Below are 14,369 nucleotides of genomic sequence, written 5' to 3'. Positions count from 1 at the left end.
CGCTAGAAGCCATATAATATTAAGTTTATGATAAATTTTAATCCCATATCTTTATAATAAAAAGGTTATGTCCCTTATTATCCTACATATTGGAAAATAAAATCAAAAATTAATATTAATAATAATAATTAGTTTTATAAACTGAAAGCAATGTAATATGAAGTTTATGATAAATTTTAATCCCATATCTTAATAATAAAAAGGTTATGTTGGCTCGATCTCGTGGCATGCAGGGCTTGCCACCACCCTCCTACGCATTGTAACCAGGCCACCTGAATTAAGGGCTTCAAAAGTCACATGATGACTTAGGCCTAAGGTGGTGCCTTGGGTATTAGCCTAGCTGATTATTAAGATTATTAAGATTATCCTATATATTGGAAAATATAATTAATAATAATATTAATAATTAGTTTTATACGCTAGAAGCCAATATATTATTAAGGTTATGATAAATTTTAATCCCGTGTTATTCTATATAATAAAATGTTCTGTCCTGTATAATCCTATATATTTAATAATATAATTTTATTTTCCCCAAAGGAATTTAAAATATTTATTGGGTTCCATGTAAGTTTTAACGATTTAAGTGGGTCAAAGCTGCTAATTGTAATAATGAAGGTAGCTTCACAATGCTCCGTTGAGTTGTGCGGGTGACAGAATGAGATTATCAGAGCGCAATTGATTCCATTTCTACGCGAAATCGATATCGGCCACAGCGCCCCCTACATTTCGAAACCCGCTCAATAAATCTTCGATTCCAATCATCCCAATTCCAATAGCCTAAAGCTTGGATCGTTTTGAAACACCGATAATGGTTCTTTTTCTAAGCGCTATCGCGATTCTTATCAAGATAATTAACCTTTAACAACTAAACGTAGTATAAATTCCTAGTACGTGTGTAAATGAAAATCAACCTTACCCGCTACCACTCGCAAAGGCAAAAGAAACATCGTTTGTCTTTATAGTTTTATTTATTTAACCCAAACGGTGATTTTTGTAGGTTTAATAGGCTTGTTTTTATGTAGCTCATTCGTCACGAAATACGTAGAAGTTCTGTTCGGTTTATGCTTAAAAATAAGAGTCCCACGTCTTTACAAGGACAGTAGATACAGGGACGAGAAAGCAGGGGGGGGGAATTTGATTTTAAACGTCTTCATATTCACGGGGAGTTAGATGTAAACAAACCGCGGCCATTGTTAAGACGTGGTTCACCATGAACAGTATTATTGAAGTTAGTTTTTACCATTTTGATGTTAAATTAAAAATAAAACTACGAGCGTAAATAAAAAATGCCCATTTGTTTTGAACACTTAAGCCTCGTCAAGAACCGCTAAAATTAGTTTGGTTTTAACTAATGGAAGTTATTGCTTTTGTACATTCAGACTGTCAACAAAAATTAAAGTTGAGTTCGTTTTATTTTTATGAGCAGGCTTCGTGCGTAGTTTAAACTATTAGTTTAAAGTCCGAAGTTCATATGCTATGTCTTTCTTTAAATTTTTAATTTAAAATCCAAAAGTCATCTGATATTTTTTCCCTTCAAATTTAAATTAAAAATATTGCAACAGATGGCGCTGTATTTTCTACGCTCCAAGCCTATAGCTCTGAAAGGGAGTATCGATTAATAGTCTGCTAACACGAGATATTTCTTGTTGTTAACGTAACTAGCGCCAATCACCCCTAGCTTCTGTTCGCACCTGGTGGCAGAAATGGCAAATTAGGTCATCTACCAGAAATATGGAACTTCATCCTCCTTCCAAGCCAAGAGGTTTAACGTAAATGTCTTAAGCCAAGCGCTCACTGCTCTTCGTAACGTCTCCGTCCTAGCTTCCACAAGCCTTTGCTTCGTAACGGAGACCATGCCTTGTCCGGCCACCGGTACAACAATTATTCCGAACCATAAGAAACGGGCCCGCCAAGTATATATCGACTTCCCCTCTCTTATTGAGCTGACCCTCTTCGCAAGCAAATATAAACATTTTGGAAATCAACGAAAAATGTGCCAAGAAATCTCAAAATCAAATTAAAAAAAAATTATATCAACTATAAAAACTTCGAAATCAAGTTAAAAATTATCGAAATCAACTATAAAAACCTCGAAATCTAGTATAAAATTATCGAAATCAACTATAAAAACCTCGAAATCAACTATAAAAACCTCGAAATCAAGTTAAAAATTATCGAAATCAACTATAAAAACCTCGAAATCTAGTATAAAATTATCGGAATCAACTATAAAAACCTCGAAATCTAGTATAAAATTATCGGAATCAAATATAAAAACCTCGAAATCTAATATAAAAACCTCGAAATCTAATATAAAATTATCGAAATCAACTATAAAAACCTCTAAATCTAGTATAAAATTATCGAAATTAACTATAAAAACCTCAAACTTAAGTATGACCATCTTGAAATCAAATATGAAAACACAAAATCAAATATGAAAACATCGAAATAAATTATGAAAACATCGAAATCAAATATGAAAACATCGAAATGAAAATTAAAAATATCGAAATCAAATATGAAAACATCAAAATTTTAATTCAAAATATCGAAATCAAATATGAAAACATCAAAATTTTAATTCAAAATATCGAAATCAAATATGAAAACATCAAAATTTTAATTCAAAATATCGAAATGAAATATGAAAATATTGAAAACGGTTTTTATTATCTGACATCAGAAGCTAAATCGTATTGTAAAAGTTAAAATTCGTTTCAAATTTTGGAAATAAGGCTTGCCTTAGATTTTTCTGCCTGAGGTTTAAAATCCCTTGCACCAAAATATAATATCTTAAACATTTTGGGAATTTAAGTGAAATTTCACTACAATTTAACAAAATGACATTAGCCCCAACCTCTTAAGTAACCCAAAATCCCATAACAATGTAAAAGAGCGTAACCTAAAAGTCATTTTAAAAATAACCCCAAAACCTTTTAAAGAAACCTACTTGGAATAGAGGACCAGTAACTAGCCATTAGTCAGTCCAGAAAATCCCTCATCACCAATCAAAGGAAACCGCCCCTGAAGCTTCGTTCGCACTTGTGCTGCCCAAGTTCATTTTATTCGGCCAACTTTCGTTGGTAAGTAAAAAAGAATCGTTGCTCCGTGCGAATATACAATCCTATAATTTTTATATTTCTGAAATGGTCCTATACAATCCTATAATTCCTATAATCTTTAAATGCTCCTCTACAATCCTATAACTTTAATATTTCTGAAATGGTCCTATACAATCCTATAATTCCTATAATCTTTAAATGCTCCTCTACAATCCTATAACTTTAATATTTCTGAAATGGTCCTACACAATCCTATAATTACTATAATCTTTAAATGCTCCTCTACAATACTATAACTTTAATATTTCTGAAATGGTCCTACACAATCCTATAATTCCTATAACCTTTAAATGCTCCTCTACAATCCTATAACTTTAATATTTCTGAAATGGTCCTACACAATCCTATAGTTACTATATTTCTTAAATGGTCCTATACAATCCTATAATTCCTATAATCTTTAACTGCTCCTTTACAATCCTATAACTTTAATATTTCTGAAATGGTCCTACACAATCCTATAGTTACTATATTTCTGAAATGGTCCTATACAATCCTATAATTCCTATAATCTTTAAATGCTCCTCTACAATCCTATAACTTTAATATTTCTGAAATGGTCCTACACAATCCTATAATTCCTATAATCTTTAACTGCTCCTCTACAATCCTATAACTTTAATATTTCTGAAATGGTCCTACACAATCCTATAATTACTATATTTCTTAAATGGTCCTATAAAATCCTATAATTCCAATATTTCTGAAATGATACTAAACAATGATATAATTCCTATATTCCTTAAACGGTCCTATACAATCCTATAATTTATATATTCCTTAAATGGTCCTCTACAATCCTAAAATTCCAATATTTCTGAAATTATCCTATAAAATCCTATAATTCCTATATTTCTGAAATGATCCTATAAAATCCTAAAATTCCAATATTTCTGAAATGATCCTATAAAATCCTAAAATTCCAATATTTCTGAAATGATCCTATAAAATCCTAAAATTCCAATACTTCTGAAATGGCCCTCTACAATCCTAAAATTCCAATATTTCTGAAATGGTCTCCTACACTCCTAAAATTCCAATATTTATGAAATGATCCTATAAAATCCTATAATTCCAATATTTATGAAATGATCCTATAAAATCCTAAAATTCCAATATTTATGAAATTATCCTATAAAATCCTATAATTCCTATATTTCTGAAATGATCCTATAAAATCCTAAAATTCCAATATTTCTGAAATGGTCCTCTACAATGCTAAAATTCCAATATTTCTGAAATGGTCCTCTACAAGGCCAAAATTCCAATATTTCTGAAATGGTCCTCTACAATCCTAAAATTCCAATATTTCTGAAATGGTCCTCTACAATCCTAAAATTCCAATATTTGTGAAATGGTCCTTTAAAATCCTATAATTCCATTTTGGTACCTATATTTCCTATATTTGTAGCATATTCGGTTAGAACGTAGCTGATCAAATTTTAAAAGATTAACATACCAAGCAATGATCCTCGCGAAAATCGAAATCTTGAAATGATTTGGAATTTATATACTCGCTATTAAACTTACGCATTTCCATATTTTATCTCTATAAAACGCCTTTGTAATTTTGTCCCATAATTCACCTATTATTTAAAAAAAATATTTTAGCCGAGTTTTGTGATTGAGTCTTATCTTCAAATATTTCAATCAAATAATTTTAGAACGCATGATCGCATCCTTTGGATTATGGAAAACCAAATGAATGTATTAATATTATATTTCTTTATGTAAATTGACATAATAATAATAATAATAATAATACTAAATGTGTAGGAAACATTTAGAGCCGTGATTGTCAAATGTGGCTCCATGGAACCTCAGGGCTCCATTTAAAATTCTAGGGGCTCCACAACAGTTTGAGCAATGCTATGATCGAATTAGTTTCGTTGGAAAAAATCTAAATACCGAACTTTTTTTCAAGCGAGGGTTCCACGATAAATTAAATTCTGAAATGGGGTTCCACAAGGTGACAAAGGTTAAGAACCATGGATTTAGAGCGAAGACCACAGAGGTTTTTAATGCTTTTTACTATACTAGATGGCGCCAATTTAAGCATTTTTTATTGAACACGGAATAAACAATTGATTCTAAGGCTATTTTAAGTGATGTTTTATGAGTTCAACTCAGGAAAAATTCGGATAGAGCAATAATTAATCAGGTTAAGCCCCCTTGTTTAATACGTGAACGGGGAAACTTGTATTTGAGTGTGGACGTAGCCTTTTTCTGTACAAACCTACATTCCTACAAGTTCCGCCGTTAACGTTTTCGAGGGGTAGCTTAACCTCTCCTTTTTCTTGTAGTACAGGGATTTGTAGTTCAATCAAAGATAATATAAATATCGTACCCTAGATTCGAAATAACTGCCTCGCGCTTATACTTAGTTGCAGGTTAAAATAGGCAAAATTTCTAGGACATTTGGCGGAAAGATTTCGCCTATTTTCTGTTGAATTCCCAAAAGGTTCCTGCGCGTGTTATATTAGTCCATTTTAGAAATACCTTTTGCGTAAATTTCAAATTGATCAATACATATTTAATGTAGATAGTTATTTTAAAGCTTCATTTTAGCGTACTTTCTTTTAGTACTATGCTCCTAAACAATCATCAAATCGCACGTTTAGGCCTTTATTAAAAGGTGGTTAAAAATGTCGACCCTCGCAGCAATATTTGAAATTATATGAAAACGAAATTCCTGTCTCGCGTAGTTTCGTGTTTTCGGTTTAAAATCGTTTGCGTTTCAGACGTCTTGTAACGAAATAGCAGTTTCTTATTGGTCTTTCACATAAATTCAAATTTTGCTAGGAGGGTCGTCATTTTTACCCACCTTTTAATAAAGGCCTATTTACGTCAACGTGGTAATCTCGGCATTACCCGTTCTATGCATACCCTGGACTCGCCAAACGGAATTTTGTTTTAGGTATGCCTCACTTGTAGTCCTAAAAATAAATTATTACAACCGTCAATCGGAAAGCTCTCACAATTTGAATCTAGAGTATATTATCTTTGGTTCGATCAACGAATTTCTTATTATTGCCATCAGGTTTAAAGCAAGTGTGCGCTCTACGTTAAGTAGCTCTTTTTTCAACAGATGTCGCTAGCGTTTTAATCACAACAAGTTGCTTAAGCTACATTTTGACCCAAAAGGCGGGACATAAAAATACATCTCGCGTTGGATTGGTTCGTTTGTAAATTTGGCAATAACTTAAATTATAATAATTTTTTACAATATATTTTATATGGGATATATAATATAGGTAAAACGAGGGGCTAACCACTCTTAGAAAATCGGTACACCGGATTACGCTTAGATTAGCACTGCGAAGGCAGGGACTTCAAAGATTACGCGTAATCCCATTAGTACAGTCAAAGGTACGGCTCTGTACACCGATTACGCGGAGTGATCAGCCCCTCGAGGTAAAAATACATTAAGTAGAGTATAAGTTGTCTAATAATAATAATTATAAATGGTTCTCTGACGACGTTATCGTTTCGCTTCTGAATTTTATCTTTCTTTTCCATTAATAGATGGCACCTCGCTCTCCATTAAAGCCGTTTTTTTTTAAGAATCCGTTAGATTCATTACCACTCTAATAACTAGGGTCTTATCACAATACAGGTGGCAATGATGGAGCCGGTAGTTGCTTTAAAATAAATTAGGGGTAGTTGGGGCTAGTTACGTTAGCGAACACTAAATGATGATTTTTAGATTTAAATTCGTACTCCAGTTCAGAATTAAAATTACGAGTAATTTTTTCGTCTATTAACTCCTTAAATCTCAACATATCCAAATCGAAAGATTCGCGTTTAAAAATATTGACTCGTGCGACCTTTACAGCACTGACAAGTTGACCAAAACCAAAGTTGTAAAGTGTGAACGCCAGCTCTCTTTTATCAATTCCCCCGTCTTTTAACCTTTGACCCTTATCCGGTAACGGGACTGAGGAAATTTCATTCAAATAATATTCAAACGTTCATCTACATTTCGAGACCATAAATATAAGAACGGGAAAAATCCACCATTTAATTAAAATAAAAAAATGGTACCAGTTCCTAACCAAAAAGGAAAATTGAACCCAAAAAACCCACCAAATTGATCGTATGCAAATAGTACCGGGCATCACCCACCCTCCGCCAAAAATGGCCGAGAACAGCCTAGGAATTTCTTCCAAGCTAAGGCCCATTTCGGTCGACCTATTTCCTGGTTTATCTGGCACCGCGATCGAAGGCGTACGTCGCCCTGTTTCGCTATGGAAGTATTTTCCCTTCAAGGGTGTCGGGTAATACCGTCTACTTCCTTTAAGCCTTTGCTTCAATATACGGTACTCTAGCAGTCTAGAAAATCGATAATGCGAAAGCTTTCGCCGTTCGTCGCTAGGGGCGCTAGTGCTGCGCGACTGAAATTTGGTACGGGATGTGTTGACGTAGGGCCTCCATTGAGAGTTCGCCGTTACTGAGCTTTCCTTTTGGAGCCGGCTTTTCTACCATATTTTGATAAATGGTGGTTTCTACGAATTGACCATACTGGAGGTATATTGCTTTTTCACTGTTCTAAGTTTTAATGTCTGGTGTTGTCGTTGTGATGCTTTTGGATTTAACGGATCTATTTTGATGATTTGATGTTTATTATTAGCTTGTTGGTTACTTTATTGTTATTTTATTTATTTACAAAATAATTTTTATCAGTGCGACGTTAGTGAAACGTTTACGTCTAAAGACAGGTTAAGATGGTTACTATGGTTTCATTATTTTATTAATTTACACAAGAATTTTTAGAAGTACGACGTTCGTGAGTTGAGGTCTCTTTAAGTGAAACTTGTACGTGTGCGGATAGATTGTGATGGTTTGAAAGTACGTTGTACGCGGAGACAATTTTTCGATTTTTGTAATTAGCCCCATTTGATGGTAGCGATGGTTTATTTTATTGAATTGTGAAAGGATATATAAGTGCGACGTTATTGAGATGAGGCTCTTACAGTTAAACGTGTACGGAGAACGTGTAGATTTGGTCTTATTTATGAACATATTGGTTATATTTTGATTATTTCTAAGATCTTTAATTGGTGAGGTTCGAATCATCCTTGGTCAAATCATCCTTCTATTGAAAATTTACTAAGAGTTCTAGAGCTTAATCCCTCTCATTTAATCAATTTTGGGTTATATATTTTTATCTAATGGTTTTTATAGTATTTTTCACCATTTAATAAATCCACTATTTTGTCTAAAATTAAATCTATTTTTGGCCCTAAATTCGTAACAGCTGTTATAAGTTTACAATTTGATAGTTATTTCTTAAAAACGTGTGTGCTAGTTTATATTTTATTCCCATTCGCAAATTAAAAGGTTTATTGGAAAAATCGGGAAATTTGGAAACTTAAGCACTGCAGAAATTTTATCCAAATTGTAATTTTAAAATTTTTATTCAGAAAAATTCGTCACTTTAAACACTTTTATAAAAAAAAAGTTTGATCAAGGCAGGAAAAACCGTTTTTTGTTAAATACTCTGAAATTAGCATAATTTAGTACCCCCAGAAGTATATAATATTTTTCTTAGATAGAAGTATTCCCTCAGTTGAAACACAGGCTTGCTTTGATTTTTCTAAAACTCAGTGTTTCGAATTGAAATTGGTAAAATAGTGGAAAATTTCGACCCGGGCAAAAGTGTATTTAGTGGCAAATTTGGTCAAAGAGACCAAAATTGGTTTTTCCTGCAGGGATGGTCAGATTTAGATTTGTTCTTTGCTCTTCGGTTTCCCCTTCCATAAAAACTTGTTGAGGCTAACGGTAATAGTTAGTGTAGGGAGCTGTTGGCTCGCGTGCCGTGAAGGACTTGCCACCACCCTCCTACGCATTGTAACCCGGCCACCTGAATTAAAGGCTTTAAAAGTCACTCGATGACTTAGGCCTAAGGTGGTGCCTTTGGGTATTAACCTAGCTGATTATTATTATTATTAATATTATTATTATATTCATACTAAAATTGTTCAGTGTTAACTAAGTAATATTCAAAATACAATTTATTAGGAACTTCGATATAATTAGTTCTATCTTTTTAATGCAATTTTAACAATAATACTTTTACGCCACGCCGATGGGGTTTAAAAATGTTATCGCAAATTGCATAGATCTGTTTTACAAAAAAAAAGTTAAAAAGATTTAAATAAGCAAATATACAACTAGCAGGTCGAATTTTTACAGAGAAGTAATATTTAAACATAAAAGAAGAAAAACAAATATTAGCAACTATTATCCACTTTTTGCCAATTTTCCACTTTTAGTCACTAAAAGAAATACTAGATACTCAAAATATGGTTTATAAATCACTAAATATCCTGATGAATTGTAATTTTTCCTTTTTCCATCGTTAGGTATGGTAATATACGCAAAACGTTTGAGCCATATTGCACTAAAAGATATTTTACTTACTTCTGGTACCACAACATTTTGTATACTTTTGAGTCTTTTGAAAAATTCATATTTGATTTTTGCGTTACCAAATTTAATTTTAAAATCATTAAATTTAAAACTACCGTTTCGTAAAATTTAAATCGGTTGGGGTTCAATATTAAAGCATCAAAACAAGTGGCGGTTCAACGTGAAGTAGCTCTTTTTTCAATAGATGTCGCTGGCGTCGAAATCAAAAAGACGGTACTTATAGGTACCCCTCGCGTTGATTGGATCGTTTTTTAACTTGGTCAATAACATAAATTACAGCCATTATAAACAATATTTTTACACGGGATATAAAATTAAGTTTAAAGTCCACCAAATAGAGTATAAGTTGTTTAACTATACAACTCTACAATGGCTCTTTGACGACGTTATCATTTGGCTAATTTTACCTTCCTGTGCCATAAATAGATGGCACCACGCTCTCCAGTAAAGTCGCAATTTTCGAAGAATGGGATAGATTCATGGCCATCTCTAATAACAGGGGCCTTTTCAAAATAAGGGTGGCAATGATAGAGCCGCCACTTGCTTTAAGCCAACTGAAAATGTTAAAAAAAACCAACTAAACTTTATTAGATTTACCACTTTTAAGTCTTAAATTGCCTTTTTATCGGCGGAAACACCGCCTTACGTCTAATAAAGTTTCGTTTTCATCCTCCTTAAGTGCCTAGTATTTTTTTACGTTTTCGCCCAGCTTAGTGCGACTATCTCCGTACAGATGGCGATAGTAGTCTCAACCCCTGATTATTAACTTGACCGCGATCACCGGTGTAGTGCCGGTAGAACACTTCTAAAGGCGCGCGTCAATTTGGCACTTTCAATTCGGCTGCCTGCGTGCCGATTTTCCTGATTGCTAATCCGGTCGTTTTCATTAATCTGGGGGGATCCTAAGCCTCGGCTTTTTTAAATTGGGAGCTCATTGGCCCTAGTGTCTTCTAGCCCCCTGGTGTTTACAAGATTAACCGGACGCTCCACGAAATTCTTTTACGCGATTGCGACGCTGGGATCCCAGATGGATCATTCCTAAAGTAGTAGCTGTGGTCATTTTTATTTTGCCTTTTTGCCATTTACGTAATGAAATTTCGCGATTGTATTTGCTAATAAAGGACTTCCCTTAAGAACTTTACGTATTTTAATTAACACAGAGATATCTGTTCTTGCAAAAGTATGTTACTATATAATATATTTTAATATTATTATTATTATGCGTTTATTATTATTATTAATTTATTATTATTATTATTAATTTATTATTATGCGTTTATTATTATTAATTTATTATTATGCGTTTATTATTATTAATTTATTATTATGCGTTTATTATTATTAATTTATTATTATGCGTTTATTATTATTAATTTATTATTATGCGTTTATTATTATTAATTTATTATTATGCGTTTATTATTATTAATTTATTATTATGCGTTTATTATTATTAATTTATTATTATGCGTTTATTATTATTAATTTATTATTATGCGTTTATTATTATTAATTTATTATTATGCGTTTATTATTATTAATTTATTATTATGCGTTTATTATTATGAATTTAATATAATTATTATTATTATGAATTTAATATAATTATTATTATTATGAATTTAATATAATTATTATTATTATGAATTTAATATAATTATTATTATTATGAATTTAATATAATTATTATTATTATGAATTTAATATAATTATTATTATTATGAATTTAATATAATTATTATTATGAATTTCATATAATTATTATTATGAATTTCATATAATTATTATTATGAATTTAATATAATTATTATGAATTTAATATAATTATTATTATGAATTTCATATAATTATTATTATGAATTTCATATAATTATTATTATGAATTTAATATAATTATTATGAATTTAATATAATTATTATGAATTTAATATAATTATTATGAATTTAATATAATTATTATGAATTTAATATAATTATTATGAATTTAATATAATTATTATGAATTTAATATAATTATTATGAATTTAATATAATTATTATGAATTTAATATAATTATGAATTTAATATAATTATGAATTTAATATAATTATTATGAATTTAATATAATTATTATTATGAATTTAATATAATTATTATTATGATTTTAATATAATTATTATTATTATATTAAAATCATAATGAATTTAATATAATGATTATTATTATTATGAATTTAATATAATTATTATTGTTATTATGAATTTAATATAATTATTATTATTATGAATTTAATATAATTATTATTATTATTATGAATTTAATATAATAATTATTATTATTATTATTATGAATTTAATATAATTATTATTATTATTATGAATTTAATATAATAATTATTATTATTATGAATTTAATATAATTATTATTATTATGAATTTAATATAATAATTATTATTATTATGAATTTAAAGTGTTGGTTGCATGGAATTTTAGCTATGGCTAATTAATGATTCATTAGAAAGAGCAAACATTTTATAGCAAGTACAGAAAATTTCATCAAAATCGGTTAAGTGGTCTTTGAATTATTATAAAAAGAAGTCTAAATGGTGGAAATCGAGTTTTTCGGCGAATTTCCAGACTTCTAAAATTCTTCTCGGCAGCCATGACGTCAGGAAATGCGAAGCGTATCATTGGCTAATTGTCTGTAATACATTTCTTTACATCTGGGATTAAAAGCGGGTTGATTTAACACCCAGGAAAAAGTCCTACGCAGTAGTAATTGAAATAGTCATACACAAGGCTACGTAGTAGAAAACGATATGAAACCGAAGGCTCCTTCTAAATTCTTCTTAAAACGCCGCGTAGCGCGCGCGTAAAAAAAATATTTTTTATTTCGATAAAAAGCCTAATATTATGATTATAAACCTCTGGTTTGAAAACTTCTACAAGTAAACAGAATCCCTCCACTTCAGTTCCTTCTATTTTAGAAATAAAACTACAGCTTTGATTTGCCCCAAATTGCTCGTGCTACGGAGGAGAGAAATTCGCCGAAAATGTCAGGATTTTGAGGAGCGAAAAAGGTCAGTTTCGGACTCAAAGTTAATACACTTAGGCTTGGAAATTGGTTTCGACAATGACATTTTTGGAAAGAGAACGTCCTGGGCTTCAAAACAAGCCCGCATTCAGTCGTTTGTATTACTATCGATTTTTCGTACAACCAACACTTAGTTTTCATCGAGAAAAATGGTTTTATAAATATGTAAATGTCCATATCAAGGGTAATTTTTAAACTTCACATCCGCGATTTGAAAACTGAATCGAGCTTGTTAAGATTTCGTAGGAGATACATTATATGCTGATCGCATTTAAATATTATGGAATTAATGTGACGTCTGAAGATATTTTTAATACTAGATGGTTTTTACACACAAAGGATTTGTGTGTATTAGTCTCGCGTACAGTGTAGCCGTTGCCTATGCCGATGGCGCCGTGTCGCTCATACCTCTTCAACGGTTAGGGCTAGAAGAGTCAATGATATCTCGTTCGAATGTACAAACATCGCCATTGATAGCCTTTCATAAAGTTTTCAAATCGGAGCCCAAGAAGTTGGTCATTTGCCCAATTTACTATTTTCGGTGATTTCCTTTATGTGGTAGATATTTTCTTTAAAATTAAGTCCGATAACGTTAAAAAAAATATTATTGGATAGGTTAGGATTCACTTGAAATACAACTTCGGTTATATCAGTAAATATTAAATTTAAGTATAGTTTTCGGGGTTATTTACCGGACCCCAATGTTCGTGGTTTTATATTTCCGCCTGAAAGTCGACATAACGTTCCTTAATTTAAGTCCGATTTTCATGAAAGTTCTATTTTTGAATAGCTGTGGTTTACACTTAACCTAGAATTGCAAATACGTTCCTTAAATTTAATTCTAAGTAAGGTTTTTTGGGCAGCGTATACGGACCCCCGCAATTTCCAACATTGTTATAGAGGTCTACGCGCCCGTTTCCCTCTGGCGTTTTTCAAGGCCGTTCAAAGTGGGCCGCGCTTTCAACGTATGAGCAGAAGTAACAATTAAGTATGACACTGATCGGCCTAGTCTTCGGCGTATGACCAGAAGTAACAAATAAGTGTGATCAAAAGTAACTAATAAATGTGATCAGAAGTAACTAATAAGTTACTAGAAAAAATAAGTGTGATCAGAAGTAACTAATAAGTTACTAGAAGAAATAAGTGTGACACTCAACGGCTGACTAGTAGTAACAAATAAGTGTGATCAGAAGTAAAAAATAAAAGTGACACTGATCGAAGAAATTTTCGATGCTTTCAAAGTAACAAATAAGTGTAAATATGTTTATATGTGTGACCGAAGATATATTTTGGTTGCGATACCAGCGTTGCAGGTTGCTGTGAATAGCTCAAACAAACTTAACACATTAGAAGGATTGTGTGTATTCCGACCGTCGTACGTCTTGTTTTTCGCCTGTTCTCTGACTAAAAGTTTATTTCCTTTACCCCAAAACGTTTTATTCGCCTGTTCCGGGGATGAGAATTACTCCGGCCCAGAAACTATTCGCTTGTTCCGGAGTATCAGGGCTACTCTTTTTACTCCTTCTAGAAAGGAGGTGTAAAGAGAGTAAATCGGATTTTGTCGTCTGCTAGCCTAATAGAAGCTACGGGTAACTGACGTTAATGACAAGGCGTAACGCGTGATCAATTTAGAATTCCCTCTATTTGAAAACTTGCTTATTCCAAATTTCTTATAAACTCCTATATAACCCAATATTTCTTGATTTAGTTTTCAAAGAATAGCTTTTGAGCCACT

General features: G+C 31.5%; 1 protein-coding gene across 4 annotated transcripts in view; it reads left to right on the top strand.

Moving 5' to 3' along the window:
• Positions 1-14,369, top strand: part of LOC149958618 (synaptotagmin 1-like) — an 87,941-nt gene that overhangs the window by 15,783 nt on the left and 57,789 nt on the right. Inside the window, exon 1 of one of the 4 annotated variants that reach the window (XM_090165956.1) lies at positions 7,552-7,655. The exons of the other annotated variants lie outside the window; for them this stretch is intronic. The gene's annotated coding sequence lies outside the window, so the exon portion shown is untranslated. Of the gene's footprint in view, positions 1-7,551; positions 7,656-14,369 lie in introns of those variants that run through there. 4 annotated transcript variants of the gene reach the window in all.

The sequence above is a fragment of the Leiobunum rupestre genome, chromosome 2 (genome assembly GCF_980474605.1).
Source record: "Leiobunum rupestre chromosome 2, qqLeiRupe1.1.hap1, whole genome shotgun sequence".
NCBI lineage: Eukaryota > Metazoa > Arthropoda > Arachnida > Opiliones > Sclerosomatidae > Leiobunum > Leiobunum rupestre.
The sequence above is the reverse complement of the archived record's forward strand: the minus strand, read 5'-3'. Positions and strand labels throughout refer to the sequence as shown.